Genomic DNA, 10160 nt, shown 5'->3' on the forward strand with positions numbered 1-10160 from the left:
TGTGTATATATATATATATATATTATATTATTATTATTTAATATTATTAAATTACTATTTAATAATTATTATTCATGTGCACCTGGGCCTGCAGTGACAACCATTGGATATATGTATGTATGTATGTATATATATATATATATATATATATATATATATATATATATATATATATATATATATATATAATTTTTTAATATATATTTTAATTAAATAAATATAAAATAGATAGATAGATAGATAGATAGATAGATAGATAGATAGATAGATAGATAGATAGATAGATAGATAGATAGATAGATAGATAGATAGATAGATAGATAGTGGAGTTGAGTTGAGTTTGCACTCTTGAGGAAATTGGATGAAACACTCAGCAACAAGTGAATCAAAACTTTTATTGACATTTTCTTTCTTTGGGGAGGGGGGTGTTGTTATCTTGGTAAAAAGAAAAAAAAAAAAGAGCCCCGGTGTTGCAATCCAGCTGCTAGCAATTTGACTGTAAATGTTCACTCCCCATATTTTGGCTTTTGCATCATTTAATGGCTTGTGTAAAAAAAAAAATTAAGCCCATCTGTTTGGACAAAGGGAATTGCTGGTGAATTATAAAAATCTCATTCATGGTTTCCCTTTTTTTTTCTTTTTTTTTTGTGGTTAGTGACAACTGTTTATTCATTCTACGAACGTTTGATTTGGTAGGCCTGGGGTTTTTCGTTGATGGCGGGAAAGCACAAGGCATTATCAAAACCTTGCAAATGAGAGTCAAAATGACTATTTAGTTTTGTCATACAGAACAAATAAAAAGAAGGGAGGCTGGAAAAGCTACCCCCACCACCCCCACCTCGAAAAGCCATCTACAAGTTACACCCCCCCCCTTTCTTTTTTGTAAAGTTTTTATTGTGATGGCCTGTTGAGATTTTCTCTCGCATCACAGGGTAAGGACTTCATTCCTGGAAGATTTTTAAAGAAAAGTTATGTATTTATTACTAGGATAAGAATTACATGAAAGATTCCAGCACTACTTGTGCAATATGTTTTAATGCAAAAACTATTTCTTCGGTTTTTTGTTTTTTTTGTTTTTTTTTGTTTTTTTTTATTACTTGGTAGCTTTTAACAATGGCATTACGCTAAAGCATTAAAGCCGTCCAATTTCTCCCAACCTTATACTTCTTTTTAAACCATAGTCATTTTGTTAGACACTGAAAATGTCTTGATTCAGTTGTCTTGCTGTTTTGGGCCCGTCCAGCCCCCCGCTGAGGTAATAAGGATGAGGGTTCCTGCTGGGCTCTGAAGAATACCATTTCAAGGCTGCCACATAGCTGGCAGCTTTTATTTATAGAACCAGGAAAATGAACGGGTATTAGTGTCCAAACATTTCAGAATGCTTCTGTGGCCATGTACAAAAGGGACTGATCTGCGGCAAATTTCCACTTATTTTCCAGAAGTATTTACCTTGTAGAAGCTTGGATGATCGCCGTAATGGCTGGAAGAAGTAGGGGGTAAAAAAAAAGTGACCATTACATTCTTTAAATGTTCATGAAGTCTTAACCCATCTGTTACCAAATATAACCAGCAGACTATTTTGCCGTGGGTTCCCCTTATTGGGGAATGAGTTAAACCCACCTGAATGAACAGGCTTAGAAGTTGGTACTCCACTCTCCCTACATGTGAAAGGATACATTCTCCTGAAATATATGAGTGCAATGAATTACTTATGTACAGTATACATAGGTTGCAGAACTCGGGAGGAGCAAGAAAACTGTTATATAAGGCCAATTGCATTAGGGTGTGCACCCAAACTCTAACGCATATGCATGTGTGTGCATGTGTATTTATACTGACAGTTTCAGTAGAGCAGTGGATAGTGTCAGTAGGCAGAAATTAGTGTCCGTAGGGCAGTGGACAGTGTCAGTAGAGCAGTGGACGGTGTCTGTAGAGCAGTGGACGGTGTCTGTAGAGCAGTGGACAGTGTCAGTAGAGCAGTGGCCAGTGCCAGTAGGCAGAGATTGGTTTCCATAGAGCAGTGGACAGTGTAAGTAGGGTGTCCGTAGGGCAGTGGAAGGTGTCCGTAGGGCAATGGACAGTGTCAGTAGACAGAGATTGGTGTCTGTAAGGCAGTAGACAGTGTCAGTAGGCAGAAATTAGTGTCTGTAGGGCAGTGGACAGTTTTAGTAGGGCAGTGGACAGTTTTAGTAGGGCAGAAATTAGTTTCTGTAGGGCAGTAGACTGTGTCAGTAAAGCAGTGGACAGTGTCAGTAGAGCAGAGATTGGTTTCCATAGAGCAGTGGACCGTGTCAGTAGGGCAGAGATTGGGGTGTGTAGAGCAGTGGACAGTGTCAGTAGGGCAGAGATTAGTGTCCGTAGGGCAATGGACAGTGTCAGTAGGCAAAGATTAGTGTCCGTAGGGCAGTGGGCAGTGTCAGTAGGGCAAAGATTGGTTTCCGTAGAGCAGTGGACAGTGTCAGTAGGGCAGAGATTAGTGTCTGTAGGGCAGTGGACAGTGTCAGTAGGCAGAGATTGGTGTCTGTAGGGCAGGGTACGGTGTCAGTACGGCAGTGGACAGTGTCAGTAGGGCAGAGATTAGTGTCCGTAGGGCAGTGGACAGTGTCAGTAGGGAGAGATTGGTGTACGTAGAGCAGTGGGCAGTCTCAGTAGGCAGAGATTAGTGTCCGTAGGGCAATGGACAGTGTCAGTAGGGCAAAGATTTGTTTCCGTAGAGCAGTTGACAGTGTCAGTAGGGCAGAGATTAGTGTCTGTAGGGCAGTGGACAGTGTCAGTAGGCAGAGATTGGTGCCTGTAGGGCAGGGTACGGTGTCAGTAGGGCAGAGATTAGTGTCCGTAGGACAGTGAACAGTGTCAGTAGGCAGAGATTAGTGTCCGTAGGGCAGTGGACAGTGTCAGTAGGCAGAGATTAGTGTCCATAGGGCAGTGGACAGTGTCAGAAGGGCAAAGATTGGTTTCCGTAGAGCAGTTGACAGTGTCAGTAGGCAGAGATTAGTGTCCGTAGGGCAGTGGACAGTGTCAGTAGGGCAGAGATTAGTGTCCGTAGGGCAGTGGACAGTGTCAGTAGGCAGAGATTAGTGTCCGTAGGGCAGTGGACAGTGTCAGAAGGGCAAAGATTGGTTTCCGTAGAGCAGTTGACAGTGTCAGTAGGGCAGAGATTAGTGTCTGTAGGGCAGTGGACAGTGTCAGTAGGCAGAGATTGGTGTCTGTAGGGCAGTGGACAGTGTCAGTAGGCAGAGATTGGTGTCTGTAGGGCAGTGGACAGTGTCAGTAGGGCAGAGATTAGTGTCTGTAGGGCAGTGGACAGTGTCAGTAGGCAGAGATTGGTGTCTGTAGGGCAGTGGACAGTGTCAGTAGGGCAGAGATTAGTGTCTGTAGGGCAGTGGACAGTGTCAGTAGGCAGAGATTGGTGTCTGTAGGGCAGGGTACGGTGTCAGTAGGGCAGTGGACAGTGTCAGTAGAATAGTGGACAGTGTCAGTAGGGCAGAGATTAGTGTCTGTAGGGCAGGGGACGGTGTCAGTAGGCAGAGATTGGTGTTCGCAGAGCAGTGGACGGTGTCAGTAGTTTTCTATTTTTCTTATTTTATTTTTTGTTATATTTTACAATTTAATTGTTTTTTGTTTTGTTTTTTTATTATTTTTTTAGGAGCCCTGTTATGGGGGCTGTGGTGGAATATAAGGGGTCTAAACAGAAGGAATCTGCACCACATGGGGTAATTAGGGTGTGCCCAGCCTATGATAAGGGCCCATTTATGAGTGTTCTTAGCTATGGTTGGTAATAGTCAGCTGAGGTTATGTTGAGGTTATGCTGATGCTGTGCCTGCAGATTGAGCTTAAAGTTATACTAAAACCACAACGGTAAAATCAGTCTGTATATGCAGTAAATCATGTTTGTTATATTCACTGTGGAACCTAAGGGGTTAATCCTCTGCATTGTGTAAAAGGGCCGTTTGATCCTGTCTTCTCTTATCCTCCCCTTCTTCCATTGTCCTCAATCCATCATCTAATAGAACAGAGTCTTGGGAGCACTCTACATATGCACATGGTATTGCTAAAGAGTTTTTTTATTTCTTGTTTTGTGCACGGGGTCGAAATCATTTGGTGGAGGGGGGAATATGGTGTGGGGTTGCCTTTCAGGGGTTGGGCTCGGCCCCTTAGTTCCAGTGAAGGGAACTCTTAAGGCGTCAGCATACCAAGACATTTTGGACAATTTCATGCTCCCAACTTTGTGGGAACAGTTTGGGGATGTCCCCTTCCTGTTCCAACATGACTGAACACCAGTGCACAAAGCAAGGTCCAAGCATTCAACACTGGCACACTGGCATATGGTGCACTCCTACAAAATCTATGGTACTCCATACACAACAACAGGTAAATTGGACCTTCCATTAAAAAATTGAAGTACTACTGATTCTCTCCCTCCACAGCCTGTACAATTTGTACAATTTTCTTGTACAACTACCCTTTAGATGTACCAAAACCATTTAATATGAAGTCACACCTAAACACTTGCAACTTGTATGCAATCAGGGAGGCCCTTGCACTGCATAGTTGAAGGTAAATACAAAAGAAATTGAATAAGAACATTGTATAATGTATGGCCATCTTAAAGTGGAGCTCCAGGCTCCACCCAAAAAATGTAAAGTCAGCAGCTACAAATACTGTCGCTGCTGACTTTTAATATTAGGACACTTACCTGTCCAGACATCCAGCAGGGTCCTCACCCAAGCCGATTCTTCTATCGGCTATCTGGTGCTGGTGCTGCCACCCCAACTAAGGGAAACCAGCAGTAAAGCCTTGCGGCTTTACAGCCAATTTCCTACTATGCTCTGCGCTTTGTGAATGGGCCACAGTCTTCTGGGACATGTGAAGTGTCCCAGAAGGCTGCAAGGGCAGGAGGTGGGGGCTGAACTTGCGACGCACTGAGCCGGGAAGTGACATCACAGAGCTGGTCTAGGCTTGGGAAAGATCGCAACCATATGGTCGTGACCAGCCCACAACCCTAGACCGCCACCCGGCTCAGCCTTTCAGCCGGCTGTTCCCCCTCCACAGCCTAGAACTTCAGTGAGCACGGGGGGGCAAAGCAGAGATCCGGTGACTGACGTGGGTGTACTCACTTTTGTTGCCAGCGGTTTAGACAGTGGGGGCCCGTGCATTAAGGGCGCACGGGCGCCGCCCCCTCTCTCCTGCCACCCCCCTCTAGCACCAATAGATAGATTCATGCTATGCATGAATCCATCTATGGCCGCCGCTGCTACCTTCTATTCAGGCGCCCGGACCCTTTTTGGGCGCAGGGTGCCTGAATTACAGCAGCGGGGAATGGTTTTGAAGCACCTGATTAGAGCCATAGACTCTAATAGGCATCAAACTCAGCTGTGTTAGAAAAGTGAATGAATATTCCCTTTCCTAAAACTAAACCGCCTCTCCGCCAATCCGGTGCTCAATCTGTTACCCATCACCTGATTGGCTGAAATGACAGACGCTGTAATTGGACGCCAGGCATCCAATCATGGCAGAAGATGGGTGCAGAGGACGGGAGAAGGCATCCAGGAGCTGTCCTACCGAGACAGGTAAGTGCAGATGGCGAGCCGGTGAGGGGCACACTGGAAGCATTTGATATGGCACAGTGGCTGCGTTTGATGGGGCACAGTGGGAGAAATTGATGGGCACAGTGGCAGCAATTGATGGGCACAGTGGGAGCAATTGATGGGCACAGTGGCGGCAATTGATGGGTACAGTGGCTGTGTTTGATGGCACAGTTGTGGCAATTGATGGGCACAGTGGCTGCATTTTATGGGGCATAGTGGCTGCATTTGATGGCACAGTGGCTGCATTTGATGGCACAGTGGCAGCAATTGATGGGCACAGTGGCGGCGTTTGATGGGCACAGTGGCGGCAATTGATGGGCACAGTGGCTGCATTTTATGGAGCACAGTGGCTGCATTTGATGGCACAGTGGCTGCGTTTGATGGGCACAGTGGATGCGTTTGATGGGCACAGTGGCTGCGTTTGATGGGCACAGTGGATGCGTTTGATGGCACAGTGGCAGCAGTTGATGGGCACACTGGCTGCGTTTGATGGCACAGTGGCTGCGTTTGATGGGCACAGTGGCTGCGTTTGATGGCACAGTGGCGGCAATTGATGGGCACAATGGCTGCGTTTGATGGCACAGTGGCTGCGTTTGATGGGCACAGTGGCTGCGTTTGATGGCACAGTGGCGGCAATTGATGGGCACAATGGCTGCGTTTGATGGCACAGTGGCTGCGTTTGATGGGCACAATGGCTGCGTTTGATGGCACAGTGGCTGCGTTTGATGGGCACAGTGGCTGCGTTTGATGGGCACAGTGGCTGCGTTTGATGGGCACAGTGAGGCTGCAATTGATGGGGTCTTTTCAGAATTTTTCAGTTTGTTTGTGCCCCCCCCCCAAAAAAAAAAAATTTTGAGCACCAGCCGCCACTGGGTTTAGACATTAATGGCTGTGTGTTGAGTTATTTTGAGGGGACATAAAATTTACACTGTTATACAAGCTGTACACTCACTACTTTACATTGTAGCAAAGTGTCATTTCTTCAGTGTTGTCACATGAAAAGATAGAATAAAATATTTACAAAAATGTGAGGGGTGTACTCTGTGTATCTTATGACTTTTGGGACACCGAAAAGGTGGACTTTGCCTTTAGAAAACATTCATTCATTGACCATTATAAAAATGCTTTGAGAAACAGTTGATCTTGCTGTGTTCCGTATGCTGCAGAATGAGGTAAAACAACTTCAACCTCAATTGGAAATTGTCTGATTTGCAGGCTGACCTCATGGCGATGGAATTAGACAGCTGATTAAAACCATATTGCCCCACCAATCAATATATATGACTTTCTCCAAGCCGCTCTAAAACCGCAGCCCTTATACAACGCTTGGTGTTCCGTTAATTAAAGAGGAGATGTGATAGCTAGTAAGTGATTGCAGTTTTCATACTTTAACTTTTTTTTATTTTTTTTTATTTCCTGAGCCGTCTTTCCCCTTTCATCAACGTATCTCATCCAACTTTGGAACTTTGAGGATCTCATTTTAACTTCTTTCAAACATACATTGCAAGACATGTTTTTGAATGTTATGTCTTTAAAGCACCGGGCTTATTTAATAAGTCAAGGGGCAAATGTACAAAGTGCACTAACCCATGGCGACCAATCAAAATTCATCTTCCATTGATCCGACTTAAAAAAAAAAAAAAAGAAAAACTATTGCTATGGTTGGCAACCCTTTTTAAACTACCGTGGCTGGATGCACTTTGCCTACGAAAAATTCTGTAGGAACTTGAAAACAAAAATACACATAAATCATGGAAAGTTATAAATTACAAGTTGAGTACTGTAATAAGAAAAGCACAGTTAATGGCTTTCATTTATGGATAGTTACACTATATTACCAAAAGTATTGGGACGCCTGCCTTTCCACGCGCATGAACTTTAATGGCATCTCAGTCTAAGACCCCTTTCAACTGCCAGCGTTTTTCAGGCACTACAGCGCTAAAAATAGCGCCTGAAAAAAGCGCCTCCATTCACTCCCTCTAGCTTTCACACTGGAGCAGTGCGCTCGCAGGGCGTCACAAAAAGTCCTGCCAGCACCTTTTTTGGAGAACTCACCGCTCCTCCACCGCTGCTCCCCGTTGAAATCAATGGGGCAGCGCTGCCATACCGCTGGCAAAACGCCACTCTGTCTGCATTTTGTGGAGGGATTTAACCCCTTTTGGGCCGCTAGCGACGGTAAAGCGGCGCTAAAAATAGCGCCGCTTTACCACTGACGCCCGTGGCAACTCAATATGAAAGCTCTCTTATGCTGCATACACACGGGCGGACTTTTCGACCAGACTGGTCCGACGGTCTATGCGACGGACTTTCGGCGGACTTCCAACAGACTTTCCGAACAAAACGGATTTACCTACACACGATCACACCAAAGCCTGACGGATTCGTACGTGATGATGTACGACCGGACTAAAATAAGAAAGTTGGTAGCCAGTAGCCAATAGTTGCCCTAGCGTTGGTTTTCGTCCGTCGGACTAGCATACAGATGAGCAGACTTTTCGATAGGAACTGGGTCCGGCGGAGTTCCGACGTAAAGATTTGAAACATGTTCAAAATCTAAAGTCCGTCAGATTTTCAACCGAAAAAGTCAGCTGCAGGTCCGATGAAGCCCACACACGATCGAATTGTCCGCCGGACTCGGTCCGTCTGATCAGTCCGGTCGAAAAGTCCACTCGTGTGTACGGGGCATTAGTCCGTAGGGTTCAATATTGTGTTGGCCCACCCTTTGCAGCTATAACAGCTTCAACTCTTCTGGGAAGGCTGTCCACAAGGTTTAGGAGTGTGTCTATGGGAATGTTAATTTTGTCGTCTAAAACTACTTAAACTTTTTTGTCGACTAAAATACGACTAAAACTAAAACAACTGAAATGACTAAAATACGACTAAAACTAAAATGGAGTTTTAGTCAAAAGACTAAAATGGGACTAAAACTAAAATGCCATTTTAGTCAAAAGACTAATGGCGCGTACACACGATCGGACTTTCCGCCAACAAAAGCGTGGATATTTTTCCGAAGGTTGTTGGCTCAAACTTGTCTTGCATACACACGGTCACACAAATGTTGGCCAAAAATTCCGAGCGTGAGAACACGGTGACGTACAAGACGTACGACGAGCCGAGAAAAGGAAGTTCAATAGCCAGTGCGGCTCCTTCTGCTTGATTCAGAGGATGGGTGAACTTTTGTGCGACGGACTTGTGTACACACAATCGGACTTTCCGACAACGAGTTTTGTTGGCTGAAAATTTGAGAACCTGCTCTCAAACATTTGTTGGCGGAAATTCCGACAGCAAATGTTCGATGGAGCATACACACGGTCGGGCTTTCCGACAACAAGCTCACATCCAACATTTCCCGTCGGAAAGTTCAACCGTGTGTACGCGGCATAAGACTAAAACTAAATTGAAATTTGACTTCAAAATGAACACTGGTCTGTAGTGCATGTTTATACCTCTTCAATACCATAAATAATAACATATTCGATTTTTCACTCCAGTAGTATTTAATGAGTTTGGAAATTGTAGAGAAATGTTAACTAATGCGCTACAATTTAATTACACCCATTAGATTTTAGACGACTTAAATTAGTTTTAGTCGACTAAAATGTACTGGAGATTTAGTCGACTAAATACGACTAAAACTAAAATAATTGCAGAAGACTAAAATGGGATTAAAACTAAAATGCCATTTTAGTCCTAAGTCTAATGCCCCATCCACAAGGTCGGAATTTCCGACAACATATGTTCGATGGGAGCTTGTTGTCGGAAATTCCGACCGTGTGTATGCTCCATCGGACATTTGCTGTCGTAATTTCCAACCAACAAATGTTTGAGAGCTGGTTCTCAAATTTTCCGACAACAAAACTTGTTGTCGGAAATTCCGATCGTGTGTACACAATTCCGACACACAAAAGTCCACGCATGCTCGGAATCAAGCAGAAGAGCCGCACTGGCTATTGAACTTCATTTTTCTCGGTTCGTCGTACGTCTTGTACGTCACCGCGTTCTTGACGTTCGGAATTTCCAACAACATTTGTGTGACCGTGTGTGTGACCGTGTGTATGCAAGACAAGTTTGAGCCGTGGAAAAAAATCCACGGTTTTGTTGTTGGAATGTCCGATCGTCTGTACGCGGCATAAGACTAAAACAAAATCAAAATTTGCTACCAAAATGAACACTGGTCTATGGGAATGTTTGACCATTCTTCCAGAAGAAAATTTGTGAGGTCAGGCACTGATGTGGACCAGAAGGCCTGGCTCAAAGTCTCTACTTTAATTCATCCCAAAGGTGTCCTATCGGGTTGAGGTCAGGACTCTTTATGGACCTTGCTTTGTGCACTGGTGCGCAGTCATGTTGGAACAGGAAGGGGCCATTCCCAAACTGTTCCCACAAAATTGGGATCATGAAATTGGCCAAAATGTCTTGGTATGCTGACACCTTAAGAGTTCCCTTCACTGGAAAGAAGAGGCCAAGCCCAACCCCTGAAAAACAACCCCACACCATAATCCCCCTTCCACCAAATGATTTGGACCAGTGCACAAAGCAAGGTCCATAAAGACATGGGTGAGCAAGTTTGGG

This window comes from Aquarana catesbeiana, linkage group LG03 (assembly GCF_042186555.1).
Source record: "Aquarana catesbeiana isolate 2022-GZ linkage group LG03, ASM4218655v1, whole genome shotgun sequence".
Classification (NCBI taxonomy): domain Eukaryota; kingdom Metazoa; phylum Chordata; class Amphibia; order Anura; family Ranidae; genus Aquarana; species Aquarana catesbeiana.